The sequence below is a fragment of the Elephas maximus genome, chromosome 5 (genome assembly GCF_024166365.1).
Source record: "Elephas maximus indicus isolate mEleMax1 chromosome 5, mEleMax1 primary haplotype, whole genome shotgun sequence".
Lineage (NCBI taxonomy): Eukaryota > Metazoa > Chordata > Mammalia > Proboscidea > Elephantidae > Elephas > Elephas maximus.
In genome coordinates, this window is record NC_064823.1 from 165139905 (window position 1) to 165157033 (window position 17129).

At 44.7% G+C, this 17129-nt stretch overlaps 1 protein-coding gene across 5 annotated transcripts in view; it reads right to left on the reverse strand.

Annotated features, from left to right (window-relative positions):
- KIAA0232 (KIAA0232 ortholog) overlaps nt 1–17129 on the reverse strand; it is a 99640-nt gene that overhangs the window by 73207 nt on the left and 9304 nt on the right. The window contains exon 2 of one of the 5 annotated variants that reach the window (XM_049886780.1): nt 13904–14062. The exons of the other annotated variants lie outside the window; for them this stretch is intronic. The gene's annotated coding sequence lies outside the window, so the exon portion shown is untranslated. The remainder of the gene's footprint in view (nt 1–13903; nt 14063–17129) is intronic. 5 annotated transcript variants of the gene reach the window in all.

Genomic DNA, 17129 nt, shown 5'->3' on the forward strand with positions numbered 1-17129 from the left:
GTAAAAACCCCAACTGTAGTCAGGTTCTGGGCCCACAGGGGCTCCAGTTCATTCTTTCACACGCACGCATGCGCACACACACACAACGGGGGCTTCCTGTGTACCAGGTCCTGATGTGGCATTAGTGAAGCAAAGACGAGGACCCGCAGGCTTGTTCCTTCCGCATTTACCAGCCTGTGTAAGTGGGCCTTGGTCTTTGTCCCTGAGCAAACTAACTGGTGCTTCTTCCCCCTGAAGCCCGCTGCCACCCCTCCCCATGATGACACTTCTGCAACCTGCATCTTTCCTCTCACTCTACATTTGTGACTGGCCCTCCTTCACTCCAGACTTCTCCGGAAGCTTGTTGAAGTGCTCTGCACTCAAGTCTGCACAATCTACAATCGTCTTTTCAGAGTTAACCCCCTTTTGGGTGTCTACAGGGTTCTCGTGCAAAGAAACGTCTTAAAGGGGAAGGAGTAAAGGACGTGAGATAGAACAAAAAACAGAAAAGAAAACAGATGTCTGAAACTAAGATTCTGGCTTTTAGATTCTACGACTTATCACCATTGTCCTAAATAATATTTGCCTGGCAAACCAGCAAGTACAAACACGTAACGAGGTAGTTATGCATTTATAAATAATTCTTCCCTGTTATTTTATGATCTCAGTGCATCCATTTGGAACAGAAGGGGTTGTTTATTTTTAGTAGGTAGACTGGCTTCAATGCCAATCTATGGTTAGATGAGAAAATCCATAAAGCACCTGCCCCCTAAACTGGTACTCTATCACTGAAGAAAGGAACCAAGGGGTAAAGGCTGACCATGTAAGCCTGTTTACTGCAGGTATCTGAAAAAAAATGTAGAAATGGACAACCAGACCTGCAGTTTTCTGCCCCCTTTCTAGCAGCGGTTCAGGATAAAAGAAGGCTCCTTCGTAAGGTATCATAGAAAACTAGCTGAGATCTGAGTACTTTCTATGCAAAGAGGAAGAACTACGTAAAGATGAATAAATTCAACTTTTACTAGCCAAGTTATCAGAAATGAACTGATACGCATCTATTCTCCAATGACAATTAAAATGAATTCTTTTGGAACAACCAGGTCAACTTGTATAATTCATGACGATAATGTCCTACCAGCCTGGAGCAAAGGAGAGTGAAGGCAACCAAAGGCTCAGGGAAGCAATCAGTCCACAGGATTAACAGTCCACATGAACCACAGCCTCTTCCTGCCTCCTGAGACCAGAAGAACTAGATGGTGCCCAGCTACTACCACGCCCGTTCAAACAGGGACACAACAGAAGGTCCCAGATAGAAGGGGAGAAAAATAGAGGAAAAAATTCAAACTCTTGGCCCATAAAATAAACACCCATGAGGAATGTGCTCCTTTAAACAACTGACTATATGAGACCAAATAACCAACATTTACAGAAAAGCAAAGACGAGAAGGCGAGGCAGGGCAGGGAGGATGGATGGATGGGAACAGGGCAGGCGGGGTAGAAATGGTGCGACTGCTGACACCTTACAGTGACGGTAGCCAACGTCACAGAACAACCTGTGTATGGCCTGTTGACGGGGATCTAATCTGCCGTGTAAACTTTCACCTGAAACACAGTATTTTTTTTAAATAATAATAAAATTGTTTTCCTGAATGTAAAATTGTTCTTACAGACAAGACAGTAATATAGGAACTATTAAATATCTTAATTACAGATACACAACCAAAAACCCATTGCCATCAAGTCTACTCCGACTCAAAGCAACCCTATAGGACAGAGCAGAACTGCCCCACAGGGTTTCCAGGAAGTGGCTGGTGGATTCGAACTGCCAACCTTTTGGCTCTTCACCACCATGCCATCAGGGCTGCAGATACGTAATAGGCCTGGCTAGTATCCATGTTTAAAATATAAGAATGAAAAACATAATGACTGAGTACTGGCTCAGTGGTTGAGGGCTCGGCTGCTAACCAAAAGGTCGGCAGTTTGAATCCACCAGCCGCTCCTTGGAAACCATGTGGGGCAGTTCTGCTCTGTCCTATAAGGTCGCTGTGAGTTGGAATCGACTCGACAGCAACTGGTTTGGTTTGGTTTGTTTTGGGGGAGACAGGTGGAAGCTGTCAATTCTACGTAGAATTGGAAGTACTAAACAAACTATTGTTAGAGCAAAACAAGTGAGATCCAGCTCAAGTGGTAACGAGGTTAAATGAGAACCACCTCGCATTAACGAGCCCATCGTAAAGGGACATTTGGGCTGTGTGCCTCTACCAGCCGTCTTATAGATGGCCCCTGGCACACACTTCCCTGAGGCATATACCTAGGAATCGGACGGCCAAGCTACAGGATCTACAAACGGTGACCTGGCGCGACAGTGTAAATCATCACCCACAAGGGTTGTACCCACTGATGCTCCCATCAGCCATTTGTGGAAGTTGTACCCGTCACACACATGCCCTCAATACTCAGCACTGAGAGACTGGTGACTTTCTGTCAATGTGGTGCATCTAAAAAAAAAAAAAAAAAAAAAAGCTTCACTGGAGATATAACTGGCATTTCCCTGATCACTAAAGATGCAGAGCAACTTTTCATATGTTTATCGGATGTACATGTTTCCTCTTCTCTGAACTACCTACCTGCTCATGGTTTTACTCAGTTTTCTTTTGAGAGTCTTCCTTTTTAAATTATTTTTTTATTGTGATTTAGGTGAAACTTTACAGGGTACATCAGTTTCTCGTTGAACAGTTAATGCACAAGTTATTTTGTGACATTGGTTGCTAACCCATCAACGTGTCAACACTCTCCCCTTCCCCATCCCAGGTTCCTTGTTTCCATTCATCCAGTTTTCCTGCCCCTCCCTGCCTTCTTGCCCTTGCTTTTGGGCTGGTGTGCCCACCAGTCTCGTATACGTGATTGAACTATGAAACGCAACCCTCAAGTGTGCTATTGTTAGACCTGTGGACCCGTCTGATCTTTGGCTTGTTTCTGGTATTTTCTGCTTTCAGCCAGGGTCCATCTGACATCAGCAATGATATCCCTTGTTCCACATCCTCTTCTGAATCTGGCTTGAATTTTTGGCAGTTCCCTATCAATGCACTGCTGCAAAAGCTTATGAACAATCTTCAGCTAAATCTTACTAGCATGTGATATTAACGACATTGTTTGATAATTTCTGCATTCAGTTGGGATCACCTCTCTTTGGAATAGGCATAAACATGGATCTTTTCCAGTCGGTTGGCCAGATAGCTGTCTTCCAAATTTCTTGGCATAGAGAAGTGAGCACTTCCAGAGCTGCACCCATTTGCTGAAAACATTTAAATTAGTATTCCATCAATTCCTGGGGCCTTGTTTTTCACCAATGTCTTCAGCGCAGCTTGGAATTTTTCCTTCAATACCATTAGTTCTTGATCATATGCTACCTCCTGAAATGGCTGAACATCAACCAATTCACCTTGGTACAGAAATGCTTGAACATCGCCAAATTCTCTTCAGTACAGTGACTCCATGTATTCCTTCTATCCGCTTTTGGTGCTTCCTGGATCATTCAGTATTTTGCTCATAGAATCCTTTTCAATTTTGCCATCCCACTTTGGCTTGAAATGAGCCACCCCAGGCACAGGAAAGAAGAGAACCCCACCACACTAGTGAAGAACAGCCAGCAGCCAGCACGCCCTTTGAATCGAAGATTCCTGCACTGAGAAGTTCACAGGAGACAGAGACAGAGCTCAAGAAGCAGCAGCAGAGACCCGGCAGCAGGAGAAGGTCCACAGAAAGGAAAGGCTGAGCGCCTTTGGGCAGAAGCCTAGAACCAGGAAGCAGAGTGCTTGTGAGCACAGCTGGGAAGAGGCTGTCCTGATGGAAGACCTGTATTCTGAGTGTTTCTGAGCCTGAATCGTACCTCTTACTTCTCTAATAAACCCCATAACCATGAGTATGGTCTGTGAGTTGTATGTGACCACTGCAATCAATTACTGAACCCAGCAGAGAAGTGGAGTGTGCTGGAGCAGGAACGGTTGGTGTCAGAATTGGTAAAGATGGTGGAGAGAGGAGGAATGTCTGACCCCTACCTCACAGGAATCAGCCTTGGGCTGTTTACCTTGTTTCTTCTTCCCCCTTGGGAAGTTAGAGGAGATCAGACACTGCCCCCATTCCGTTTTCACATCCTTCAATACTGCAACTCAAGACTTGAATTTTTTCTTCAGTTTCTTCAGCTTCAGATCCGGCAGTGTTTCATTCTGTTGTACACAGGGTCACTATGAGGTGGAACCGACTCGACAGCACCTAACAACAACAATAATCTTTGGCTGCAGGGTGAACCTCAGGAGTGACTACAGTACTGAGCTAAAAGGGTGTCTGAGGGCCACACTTTTGGGGTTTCTCTAGTCTCTGTTAGACCAGCAAGCCTGGTCTCGTGTGTGTGTGTGTGCGCGCGCGCGTGCGTGTGCATGTGTGTGTGAATTCGGATTTTGTTCTACATTTTTTTCACTCTGTCCGGGACCCTCTATTGTGATACCTGCCAGAGCAGTCAGTGTGGTAAATAGGAACCATCTAGTTGTTCTGGACTAGTCTGGTGGAGGATGTGGTACTTGGGGTCCATGAGTCCTTTGGCCTAATCTATCCCTTGCGCCTTTGGTCTTCTTCATTCTCCTTTGCTCCAACCAGGATGGGACCAGTACACGTATCTTAGACGGCTGCTTTTAAGACCTTAGCTGGACATAAAACTTTTTTTTTTTATAGATTATGTTACACCAATTGAGCTAGATGTCCCCGGAGACCACGGTCCCCAGTCCTCAGCCCAGTACCTCGGTCTCTCAGGGCATTTGGCTGTGAAGCTCCTGTGACTTTGCCCTAGTCGACATGTGGTGACTTCCCCAGTATTGTGCACTGTCTTACCCTTCACCAAAGTTACCAGTTACCTACCATCTAGTGTCCTCCTCCGCCCCGCCCCCTCCCCCGCCAATAACCATCAAAGATTGTTTCTGTGTGGAAACATTTTCATAATAGTGGTCCTCATACGGTATTTGTCCTTTAGTGACTGACTCCAGATTCATCCATACTGTGAGGTGTTTCACAGATTCATCATTGTTATGCTCCATTTTTATGATTTGTAAACCAGCTGCCATCAAGTCAATTCCAACTCATGGTTGTCAGAGCAAAACTGCTCCATGGAGATTTCAATGGCTAATTTTTCCCCAGTGGGCCACCAAGGCTTTCTTCTGAGGCACATCTGGGCAGATCCAAACCCTCAACTTCATGGTTAGCACCCGATGGTGTTCACTATTTGCACTACCCAGGGACTACACTGAATTGTAGCAGCTCTTTATGTGTGGACACTGGTCCTTTGTCCTGTACACACACACCTATGTATGTAGTTCTCAGTCATAACCATTTCTCCCAGAGTGTGGCTCATCGTTTTATCTTCTTCCTGCTGTCTCTAAAGCATCATAGTTGTAACGCACTGAGTTTATCGTTCTCTTCCTTTTACTGCTGGCACTTTTTGTGTTTGAGACTTTGAGATTCAAATTATGGTCTAGGGTCATCTGGGAGCTTGTAAGAAATGCAGAATCTTGGCCTTCGCCCCAGATTCACAGAATCAGAACCTGCATTTTATCAAGATTCCAGGTGACGTACTTTGAAGACTGAGAACGCTGTCTTAAGACATCCTTCCCTACCCCAATATCAGAATAATCTTCTATATTGTCTTCTAAAAAGTATTCAAGTTTCTCTTCTCACATCTGGGGTGGACTGAGTTACTGTTCCCAGCTATCCTCCGGCCCCTTTGCAAGGCGTGCCCCTGTAACTGCCGTGGGACCCCAGCTATCCTCCCGGCCCCTCTGCACGGCATGCCTCTCCTGGCAGGTAAACCACAGTGCCTGTGCTGTCCGGGTGGCTGACTCTGGCCCATGCACGCAGGGGGTGACTGTGTGGCCCAGCCTCCTGTCCTCCTCCGTGTCAAGGACAGCATGTTCTCAACAGGGCAGTCCCCTGAGCCTGGGTCCCAGGCTGACGCAGACACGTGGAACAGGGCCACGTAGCTGACTTGCCACTGCCAGTATATGACGTGAGCCAGAAAGAAACGTTTGGCGTTTAAGCCACTGAGAGTTGAGGGGTTTGTGACCACAGTACAAGCAAGTAAAAGCTAACCAAACGCTGCAGTCCTTAATCCAGCTGGTATCAGGAAAAGAGCTGATTTTGTTTTCTTCTGTGTGGAAAACCAGTTGTCCCAGAATCACTCGTCAGCCTCCCCCAATCTGTAACACCACTTCTCTCACATATCCATGTTCCATAGAACCACACGTCTGTCTGGGGCCCTTTGCTCTAATGCCACACTGTCTCAATTACTAGAACTCTACATGAAGTCTTTAGATGGGTCTTCAGGACAGTCTTCTCTGCCCTCAGCCCTTGATCTTTTTGTAATTTTACAATCAGCTCATCACATCTTATGAAAGTCCCTGTTGGAATTTTCATGGGAACTGCACTAAATATAAAGACCAGCTTGAAGACAACTGACTTCTTTACAGTATTGAGCCTTCCCATTCGCCACCAAGGGCCATCTCTCACGTGTTTAGGTCTCCTTTCCTACCTTTCAAATAAGTTTCAATTTTCTGACATCCAGACCTTGAGTGTTACTTTAGTCCTAGATAGGACCACCGAGTCTCTTAGGTTTTCTATGCAATCTTCATCTACAAATGACAGTAGCTTTCTGTTTCCAGCATTTCCATCCAGGCTACTCTCTGTGTTGGCTGGAACCAAGGAGCAGGCTGAAGAAGTGGTGTCAGTGGGGTGCCCTATGTCTGGTACCTGATCACATAGGAAATGTTTCCTTCCACACATCCCATGAAAATTGATGTTTTCTGTATTCCTACTACACCCCACTTAACAGGCAGTTTGTAAAGGTTTGCGGAATCAAATAAACCCTACTGAGCCTGCCTGCCCTCCTTAACCAGCTCTTGATAACAACCCACCACTTAACCCTTTCCCCTTTCACACAGGGATAAGCACATGAGGTCAGGCTCTATCATCACCACTTAACCCTTTCACATAGCGATGAGCACATGAGGTCGGGCTCTATCATCTCCACCACCTAAACCTTTCACGTAGCGATGAGCACACGAGGTTAGGCTCCAACCTGGTCCTGCATCTTCAATAGGTGACTGGAAACTTCACAAAATTTTCCTAAATGGCATTTCTGCCTCATCTGTCTGATTCAACAAGTGTAACAGACAAGCTGTTTTCCTCCAAAATTTCAAATACAAAATTAGACTACATCAACAGGGAAGCAGAACACATATAAACCGAAAATCAAACAAAGTCATTTCAAAGCAAAAACCAGGTATGTGAAGAGTCAATTCCAGTCTCCACAGCGGTCTTTCTAATAGTCACATGGTGTAAGTCTATGCCCTCTACCCAGCCTGGGGCCTAACAGGATATTTTCTATTAGGTGTCAATTTTTTTTCTAACCCCAACTCCTCTGCCAGATCTGACTATCAAGAGATGGGTTTGGGAAGCGAGTCCCGATTCACACGGACAAGTCGCCCCAACTGCACTTCTCTCCTGCATCTCATTGGACTGTGCTGGTTCTCCTGCAACTCCCATCTCAGTAAATAGCACACGGGGACGCGGAGGTGAGGAAATAGTGGTGGCCAGTGTTAGACACCACCTCATCCTGACTCAGCCCTGAAGTAGCCAAGCTCTCAAGAATTTATTCATGCAATAATTATTTGAGCACCACCCTGTGTGGGGCACTGCCCTCACAGAAAACATATGGAGCTAAGCCAAACCCCCCATCCATGGTTGAAGAAACTGAACCACATATTCAGGGTCCCACACCGAGTCACGGCCAGGCCTGCCATCCCCGAGCTCCAAAGCTGGTGCCCTTTCCATCACACTATCTGCTTCAGCTAACATGTAGACCTTCTTATGTACAGTTTGAAGAATTAAAGCAAAGCCTTTTTACTTTGCATTCAGCCTATCCTTTTTAACCAAAGTTGTTAGCTTGGCCATGCCTGCCAACCAAAGGTCACTGTCCCCACATGCCTGGAGGCATTCTGAGACACTGACAGGCCTGAGCCCAGAGCCAAAGAGAAAAGTGAGAACAGTTCTGACCCCACTTCAGCCCATGGCCAACTGCAGGGTGTGACCTGATCCTCTCCAGTGGAATCTTCCACCACCTGGCAAGACTGAGCAAGTTCCACCCAGAGTCTCTGTTTCCATGACAGTCTCTATCTCACGGCAAGGGGACAGGCTGTTAGGAACACTACTCTTCCTCAGTGTGCAAGTGCCATTTTTTGGAAATGGGAGAATGAAAAGCAGAGGAAGAGACTATAATGCTTGAAGATAAAAAAAAAAAACACTTGTCTGATACTATACTGCTAGAGTTTCCAACATACCAAGAAGACCGGGACTCTATCAAAATCCCAACAGCCTTCTTTACAGAAACAGAAAAGCCAATCCTCAAATTTATATGGAAGGGCAAGAGACCCCAAATAGCTAAAGCAACCTTTGAAAAGAAGAATAAGGTAGGAGGAAACACACTTCCTGATTTTAAATCACACTGTAAAGCCACCCCCCACGTGTCTGTCAGTTTCTCATATTGTGGGGGCTTGTGCCTTGCTGTGAAGTTGGAAGCTATGCCACCGGTATTCAAATACTAGCAGGGTCACCCATGGAGGACAGGTTTCAGCTGAGCTTCCAGACTAAGACAGACTAGGAAGAAGGACCCAGCAGTCTACTTCTGAAAAGCATTAGCCAGTGAAAACCTTATGAATAGCAGCAGAACATTGCTGGAAGATGAGCCCCTCAGGTTGGAAGGCACTCAAAAGATGACTGGGGAGGAGCTGTCTCCTCAAAGTAGAGTCGACCTTAATGACGTGGATGGAGTAAAGCTTTCGGGACCTTCATTGGCTGATGTGGCATGACTCAAAATGAGAAGAAACAGCTGCAAAGAGCCATTAATAATCGGAACCTGGAACGTATGAAGTATGAATCTAGGAAAATTGGAAATCGTCAAAAATGAAATGGAACACATAAACATCGATATCGTAGGCATTAGTGAGCTGAAATGGACTGGTATTGGCCATTTTGAATCGGACAATCATATAGTCTACTATGCTGGGAATGACAACTCGAAGAGGAGGAATGGTGTTGCATTCATCATCAAAAAGAATGTTTCAAGATCTATCCTGAACTACAACGCTGTCAGTGATAGGGTAATATCCATACACCTACAAGGAAGACCAGTTAATTCAACTATTATTCAAATATACACACCAACCACTAGAGCCAAAGATGAAGAAATTGAAGATTTTTATCAGCTGCTGCAGTCTGAAATTGATCGAACATGCAATCAAGATGCATTTATAATTACTGGCGATTGGAATGCGAAAGTTGGAAACAAAGAAGAAGGATCAGTAGTTGGAAAATATGGCCTTGGTGATAGAAACAATGCCAGAGATCGAATGATAGAATTTTGCAAGACCAACGACTTCTTCACTGCAAATACCTTCTTTCACCAACATAAACGGTGACCTTGCCAGTTGGAATGCACAGAAATCAAACTGATTACATCTGTGGAAAGAGATGGTGGAAAAGCTCAATATCATCAGTCAGAACAAGGCCAGGGGCCGACTGTGGAACAGACCATCAATTGCTCATATGCAAGTTCAGGCTGAAACTGAAGAAAATCAGAGCAAGTTCACGAGAGCCAAAATATGACCTTGAATATATCCCACCTGAATTTAGAGACCATCTCAAGAACAGATTTGACGCACTGAACGCTAGTGACCAAAGATCAGACGAGTTGTGGAATGACATCAAGGACATCATACATGAAGAAAGCAAGAGGTCACTGAAAAGAGAGGAAAGAAAGAAAAAACCAAGATGGATGTCAGAGGAGACTCTGAAACTTGCTCTCGAACATCGAGCAGCTAAAGCAAAAGGAAGAATTGATGAAGTAAAAGAACTGTACAGAAGAATCCAAAGGGCCTCTGGAAAAGACAAAGTGTTATAATAACGTGTGCAAAGAGCTGGAGAAGGAAAACCAAAAGGGAAGAACACGCTCGGCGTTTCTCAAGCTGAAAGAATTGAAGAAAAATTCAAGCCCAGAGTTGCAGTAGTGAAGGATTCCATGGGGAAAATATTAAACGACGCAGGAAGCATCCGAAGAAGATGGAGGGAATACACAGAGTCATCGTAACAAAAAGAATTAGTCGATGTTCAACCATTTCAAGAGGTGGCATATGATCAGGAACCGATGGTACTGAAGGAAGAAGTCCAAGCTCCTCTGCAGGCATTGGCGAAAAACAAGACTCCAGGAATTGATGGAATATCAATTGAGATGTTTCAACAAACAGATGCAGCGCTGGGGGTACTCACTCGTGTATGCCAAGAAATATGGAAGACAGCTTTCTGGACAACTGACTAGAAGAGATCCATATTTATGCCTATTCACAAGAAAGGTGATCCAACCGAATGTGGAAATTATAGAACAATATCATTAATATCACACACAAGCAAAATTTTGCTGAAGATCATTCAAAAGTGGCTGCAGCAGTATATCGACAGGGAACTGCCAGAAACTCAGGCCAGTTTCAGAAGAGGACATGGAACCAGGGATATCATTGCTGATGTCAGATAGGTCCTGGCTGAAAGCAGAGAATACCAGAAGGATGTTTACCTGTGTTTTATTGACTATGCAAAGTCATTCCACTGTGTGGATCATAACAAACTATGGATAACACTGCGAAGAATGGGAATTCCAGAACACTTAATTGTGCTCATGAGGAACCTTTACATAGATCAAGAGGCGGTTGTTCGTACAGAACAAGGGGATACTGATTGGTTTAAAGTCAGGAAAGGTGTGCATCAAGGTTGTATTCTTTCACCATACCTACTCAATCTGTATACTGAGCAAACAATCAGAGAAGCTGGACTATATTAAGAAGAACGGGGCATCAGGATTGGAGGAAGACTCATTAACAACCTGTGTTATGCAGATGACACAACCCTGCTTGCTGAAAGTAAAGAGGACTTGAAGCACTTACTAATGAAGATCAAAGACCACAGCCTTCAGTATGGATTGCACCTCAACATAAAGAAAACAAAGATCCTCACAACTGGACCAATGAGCAACATCATGGTAAACGGAGAAAAGATTGAAGTTGTCAAGGATTTCATTTGACTTGGATCCACAATCAACAGCCATGGAAGCAGCAGTCAAGAAATCAAAAGACGCATTGCATCGGGCAAATCTGCTGCAAAGGACCTCTGCAAAGTGTTGAAGAGCAAAGATGTCACCTTCAAGAATAAGGTGCACCTGACTGGAGCCATGGTATTTTCAATCAGATCACATGCATGTGAAAGCTGGACAATAAATATGGAAGGCTGAAGAAGAACTGACGCCTATGAATTGTGGTGTTGGTGAAGAATACTGAATATACCATGGACTGCCAAAAGAATAAACAAATCTGTCTTGGAAGAAATACAGCCAGAATGCTCCTTAGGAGCAAGGATGGCGAGACTGCGTCTTACATACTTTGGACATGTTGTCAGGAAGGATCAGTCCCTGGAGAAGGACATCATGCTTGGCAGAGTACAGGGTCAGCGGAAAAGAGGAAGACCCTCAATGAGGTGGATTGACACAGTGGCTGCAACAATGAGCTCAAGCATAACAATGATATTGTAAGGATGGTGCAGGACCAAACAGTGTTTCGTTCTGTTGTGCACAGGGTCGCTGAGTCGGAACCAACTCAACGGCACCTAACAACAACAACAACATAAAGCCACAGTAACTAAAACAGTCTGGTACGGGTATAATAACAGACATACAGACCAACGAAATAGAATCAAGGGTCCAGAAATAAACCCATACATCTGTCGTCAACTGATTTTCGACAAGGGTGCTAAGTCCATTCAATGGGGAAGGAAGAATACAGGGTGCTGGGAAAACTGGATTTCCACATAAAGAAGAAGGAGTCAGGATCCATACCTCTCACTATACACAAAAACTAACTGAAAATGGATTAAGGACCTAAATGTAAAACTAAAACCACAAAATTCTTATAAGAAAACATAGGAGCAAGGTTGTAGAACCTACTCATTAGTGATGTATTATCAGACGTGACAACAAAAGCACGAGCAGCTTTTAACAAAATATATAAATGAGACCTCATAAAAATTAAGTCCTTTTGTTCATCAAAGGGAAACCCTGGTGGCCTAGTGGTTAAGTGTTTCGGCTGCTAACCAAAGGGTTGGCAGTTCAAATCCACCAGGCGCTCCTTGGAAACTCTGTGGGGCAGTTCTACTCTGTCCTACAGGGTTGCTATCAGTCAGAATGGACTCAAGGGCACTGGGTTTGGTTTTGGTTCATCAAAGAACTTTATCAACAAAATAACTTGATTTGTAACCTTTCACTTAAAGCACAACTAAAAAAAAAAAAAAAAAATGGGCACAGGACCTGAAAAGACATTTCACCAAAGAACATATTCTAACGGCCAATAAGCATGTGAAAAGATGTTCAGTGTCATTAGCCATCAAAAAAAACATTAGCCATTAACTAAAAAAAAAAAACTTTTTTAGGGAGATGCAAATCAAAACCGCAAGGAGATACGACCTCAAGGAGATACCACCTCACCCCTTTAGGAACGGCAGAGATAAAAAACAAAACAAAAGCCGAAAACATGTGTGGGTGAGGCTGTGGAGGAAATGCCACCTCACCAGTTGCTGGTGGGAGTGTAAAACAGTGCAGCCGGTATAGAAAACAGTTTGGCGGTTCCCCAAAAAAACTGACCATAGAATTACCATGTGACCCAGCAATCCCAGTCCTAGGTATATACCCCGAAGAAGTGAAAGCAGGAACGCAAACAGAAGCCTGTACACCAATGTTCACTGTACCTGTTTCCATAACAGTCGAAAGCTGCAAACAACAGAAACGTCCATAAGCAGACAAGTGGTCTATCCACACAATGGGATATTACACAACCATAACGAGAAATGAAATCTTGATGCACGCCACAACACAGATGAACCTTGACAACATCATGCTAAGCAAAATAAGTCACTCGCAAAAAGACAAATCTTGTACGATCTCACTGATATGAAATAAGCAAATATATAGAAACCAAAGATTATCAGCAGTTGCCAGAGGTGAGGAGCTTTGACTCAGGGTTATTTCTGTTAACAGCGGTGGGATGATTCGGAAAAGGGCAGTGAGAACAGCTGCAAGACCCACAGAACGTGATCAACATCACTGAGTTCTACAGGCAGAAATTGTTGAACCGTATTATGTTTTGTTAAGTATATTTTCCCCACAATAAAGTTTAAAAAAAAAAAAAAACACAGCCACCAGCTGCACAGGAAGGTTCTGGCCGAGCACTGTCAGTGTGGGGCCTAAGTCTGTCCGCAGTTCTGTCCCTCTGTGAGGTGACCAGACCAGGTGGGCCGAGGGAGCCAAAGGACGCTGCTCCAGCACTCCAGGGCCCAGTGCGTACACCAGAAATCATATCCAGGTTTATATGATGGAGAGCAACAACTCCTCCCCACTGGGGCATCCAATATGCCCCCTCAAGGACCTCAGGAGCATCAAAACGTGCCTCCGGGAGTTCAGAATTAGAGGGGGGAACGAAGACATTCTTAAGGTTGCCACATCATAAGAATGTAAGATGAAAGAGGGCCTCTCTTTTCTGTGACCTTGAGGGGTCACTAGAATCAGCTTCTTGCATTAACTAGGCCAAAACTTGTAATTACTCATGTGACAGATTTCTCAGGAAGGCTGCATTACAGCTTTTTCTGAACGGGTTGTATTCTTGTCATGATGAAGCTCACTTAAAAAAAAAAAAAGACAGTGCAGGAAGATATCCGATCCCACAGACTGGCTCACTTTCTGAAATAATCTATCTCATCTATTACATACAGATTATGCCCACTTTCCTTTTACCTGAGGTCTAGAGAAATCTCCTGAAGCTCGTTCACTCCCAGTGGCCACCACACCTGGCTGGCCACCTCCCCAACAGGCCCAGGGCTCCCACTTCTCCACCTATACTCCTTCCTCCATCAGCACGTCCAGTAGAGAAGCAACAGGAGCCACTTCCTCAATCTTAAATTTTCCAGTAGCCATGTCAAAAAAGAAACAGGTGGAATTAAATTTAATATAGATTTTATCTAACCCAATAGATCCAAAATATGATGATTTTGAATAGGATGACATATTCAAAATCATCATTCCAAATGTAATCAATATAAAAGATCATTAAGGAGACACTTCTACATTTTTTCTAAGTCTTTGAAATCTGGGATGTACTGGTATGGAAACCAAAAAACCAAACCCACTGCCGTTGAGTCGATTCTGACTCATAGCAACCCTATAGGACAGAGTAGAACTGCCCCATAGAGTTTCCAAAGAGCGCCTGGCTGATTTGAACTGCCGACCTTTTGGTTAGCAGCCGTAGCTCTTAACCTCTACGCCACCAGGGTTTCCGCTGGTACTGAAAGCTCGTCTGAATCTTTCCAAACCAAGCAATATAAAAAGCCACTGCTGACGAGTCAATTCCAACACAGAGAACCCTACAGGACAGGGCACAGCTGCCACATAGAGTTCCCAACGCTGTCAATCTTCACAGAAGCAGACTGCCACATCTTTCTCCCTTGGAGGACCTGGTGGGTTTGAACCGCCGACCTCCCAGTTAGCAGCCAAGCACTTTAAGCAGTGCGCCACCAGGGCTCCATAATCGGTACAAAATATTATTAAGGAGACACTGAGCAACAGGCTCCCACTGCTGTGCCTGGACAGCCACCACAGCGTGGACACCAGCCACACGCCCTGGGGACACAGACCAACTATTCTTGCCTGACACAGGACGCAAGTTCAACAAATACTCTGTACAGCTAACTTTTTTCAGAGTCTTTTTTTTATTTTAATTTAAAGTGTAGCTTTCTAGACCAATTATCGAGCTCTTCAAGAAAACACACACTAACTTTGCAGGGACTTCAGTGTGGTAGTTTTTTCAAAAAGACCCAAGCATGGGTGTGCACGCGCGCATGTGCGCGCACGCGCATTTTTAAGTCTCCATGTGCATAAACCAACTACTAAGGGCAGTCACGCACTCACAGAAACAGGCGTTCTACATCTTACGTTTAAGAAGTCTCTAGGGCCAGCTACCTGATTTGTGGGGCCCAGAGCAAAATGAGAACCTGTGAACCCTTCTTAAGGATAAGATTAAGAGCCCCAAGACAGCGACAGTGAGCAGGAAACCAAAGTGGGGTCCTGGGTGATTACCCATGAAGTCACTGTAATTTTTATTAGCCTAAAACTCAATGTTAACACTCAATGTGCAATGCAAGGGATCTGTGCTTCTAGAACACTGCAAAATGATATCCAACAGAACCCCTTGAGAGAAGATAATATCAAGTCTAATGTCCAAAATTATAATCCAGTGATAATCCAGAGGTTAGAGCCTTGTTGGGTCAATGCTGTTACGGCTGCTTAGTCAGGAAACTGTGAATCACAGAAGTTCACTGCGACACCGTGCTCGAGGGTCCACCGTGACGCCGTGCCACCGTCACTTAAGCGGGAGCCCCAGCCCATCCGCTGGCCCTTCACAGTGGAAGCCATGGCACCAGAAACGAAAGCAGGTAAGGTGGGGTGGATTGTGCTGATGAGGACTGAGTCCCAGACACAGAGCTGAGTGGGATTTTAACCATGGCACATTTTTCAGAAGTATATGCATAATTTTTTTCTGTGATATTGGACAAACTTATCAGTAGCTTTCGAGGGGAGATGAGTACAGGAACAGAAGGGGGTGAAGGAAGGGACTCATTTTTCATCTTGCAACTTATGGCATTTGTGTTTTTTTTTTTTTTTTTTAATAAACAACATGAAACATACTTTAATGGGTTTTACTTCATATTTAAAGTTTATAGAGACAACTTCCTGAGAGGGTAACAGCAAAAGACTATTAACAAAAACACACTCAGCACCCTGCTACCTACAGGGGCCAAGGAAAGCGGTAACGCGTCACGAAAGATCAAAAACGTGTCTGTTCCGCTTCAACTTTCTCTTCATTAAAAAGACGCTAACAAGGAGCAAAATGCTGCTTGGTCGGTGAACGGCAGGACAACACTCAATACAGGCAAGGTCAACAACTGGACCAAACCAAAAGCAAAGAAGTTTCCTGAATAAGCTGAATGCTTCGAAGGCCAGCGTAGCAGGGGCAGGGGTCTGGGGACCATGGTTTCAGGGGACATCTAAGTCAACTGGCAAAATAAAATCTATTATGAAAACATTCTGCATCCACTTTGAAGAGTGGCGTCTGGGGTCTTAAACGCCAGCAAGTGGCCATCTAAGATGCATCAATGAGTCTCAACCCACCTGGATCAAAGGAGAATGAAGAACACCAAGGACACAAGATAATTACAAGCCCAAGAGACAGAAGGGGCCACGTGAACCAGTGACTACATCATCCTGAGACCAGAAGAACTAGGTGGTGCCCAGCCACAACCGATGACTGCCCCGACAGGGAACACAACAGAGAACCCCTGAGGGAGCAGGACAGCAGTGGGATACAGATCCTAAATTCTCATAAAAAGACCAGACAGTGGTCTGACTGAGGCTAGGAGGACCCTGGCGGTCATGGTCCCCAAACCTTGTTAGCCCAAGACACGAACCATTCCCAGAGCCAACTCTTCAGACATAGATTGGACTGGACAATGAGTTGGAGGGGGATGCTGGTGAAGAGTGAGCTACTTGCATCAGGTGGACACTTGAGACTATGTTGGTATCTCCTGTCTGGAGGGTAGTTGAGAGGACAGAGGGGGTTAGAAGCTGGCGAAATGAACACGAAAACAGACAGCTGAAGAAGGGAGCGGGCTGACTCATTAGGAGCAGAGTAAATGGGAGTATGTAGTTAGGTGTACATACATTTTTATGTGAGAGACTGACTTGATTTATAAACTTTCACTTAAAGCACAATAAAAATTATTTGAAAAAAAAAAAGCTGCTTGGTCACCTCAGAGGTTAGCAGGTGGAAAAAAAATGAAAGGCTTGGGCAAATCTCCAAACTGGACAATTCTGGAATAGTTAGGTACTGGCCATTAAGATTCCAGAGGTACTGGAACCGGATTCAGGTAGAACACCTGGCTGTAAAGAAAAATAAATCCCCCCAAAT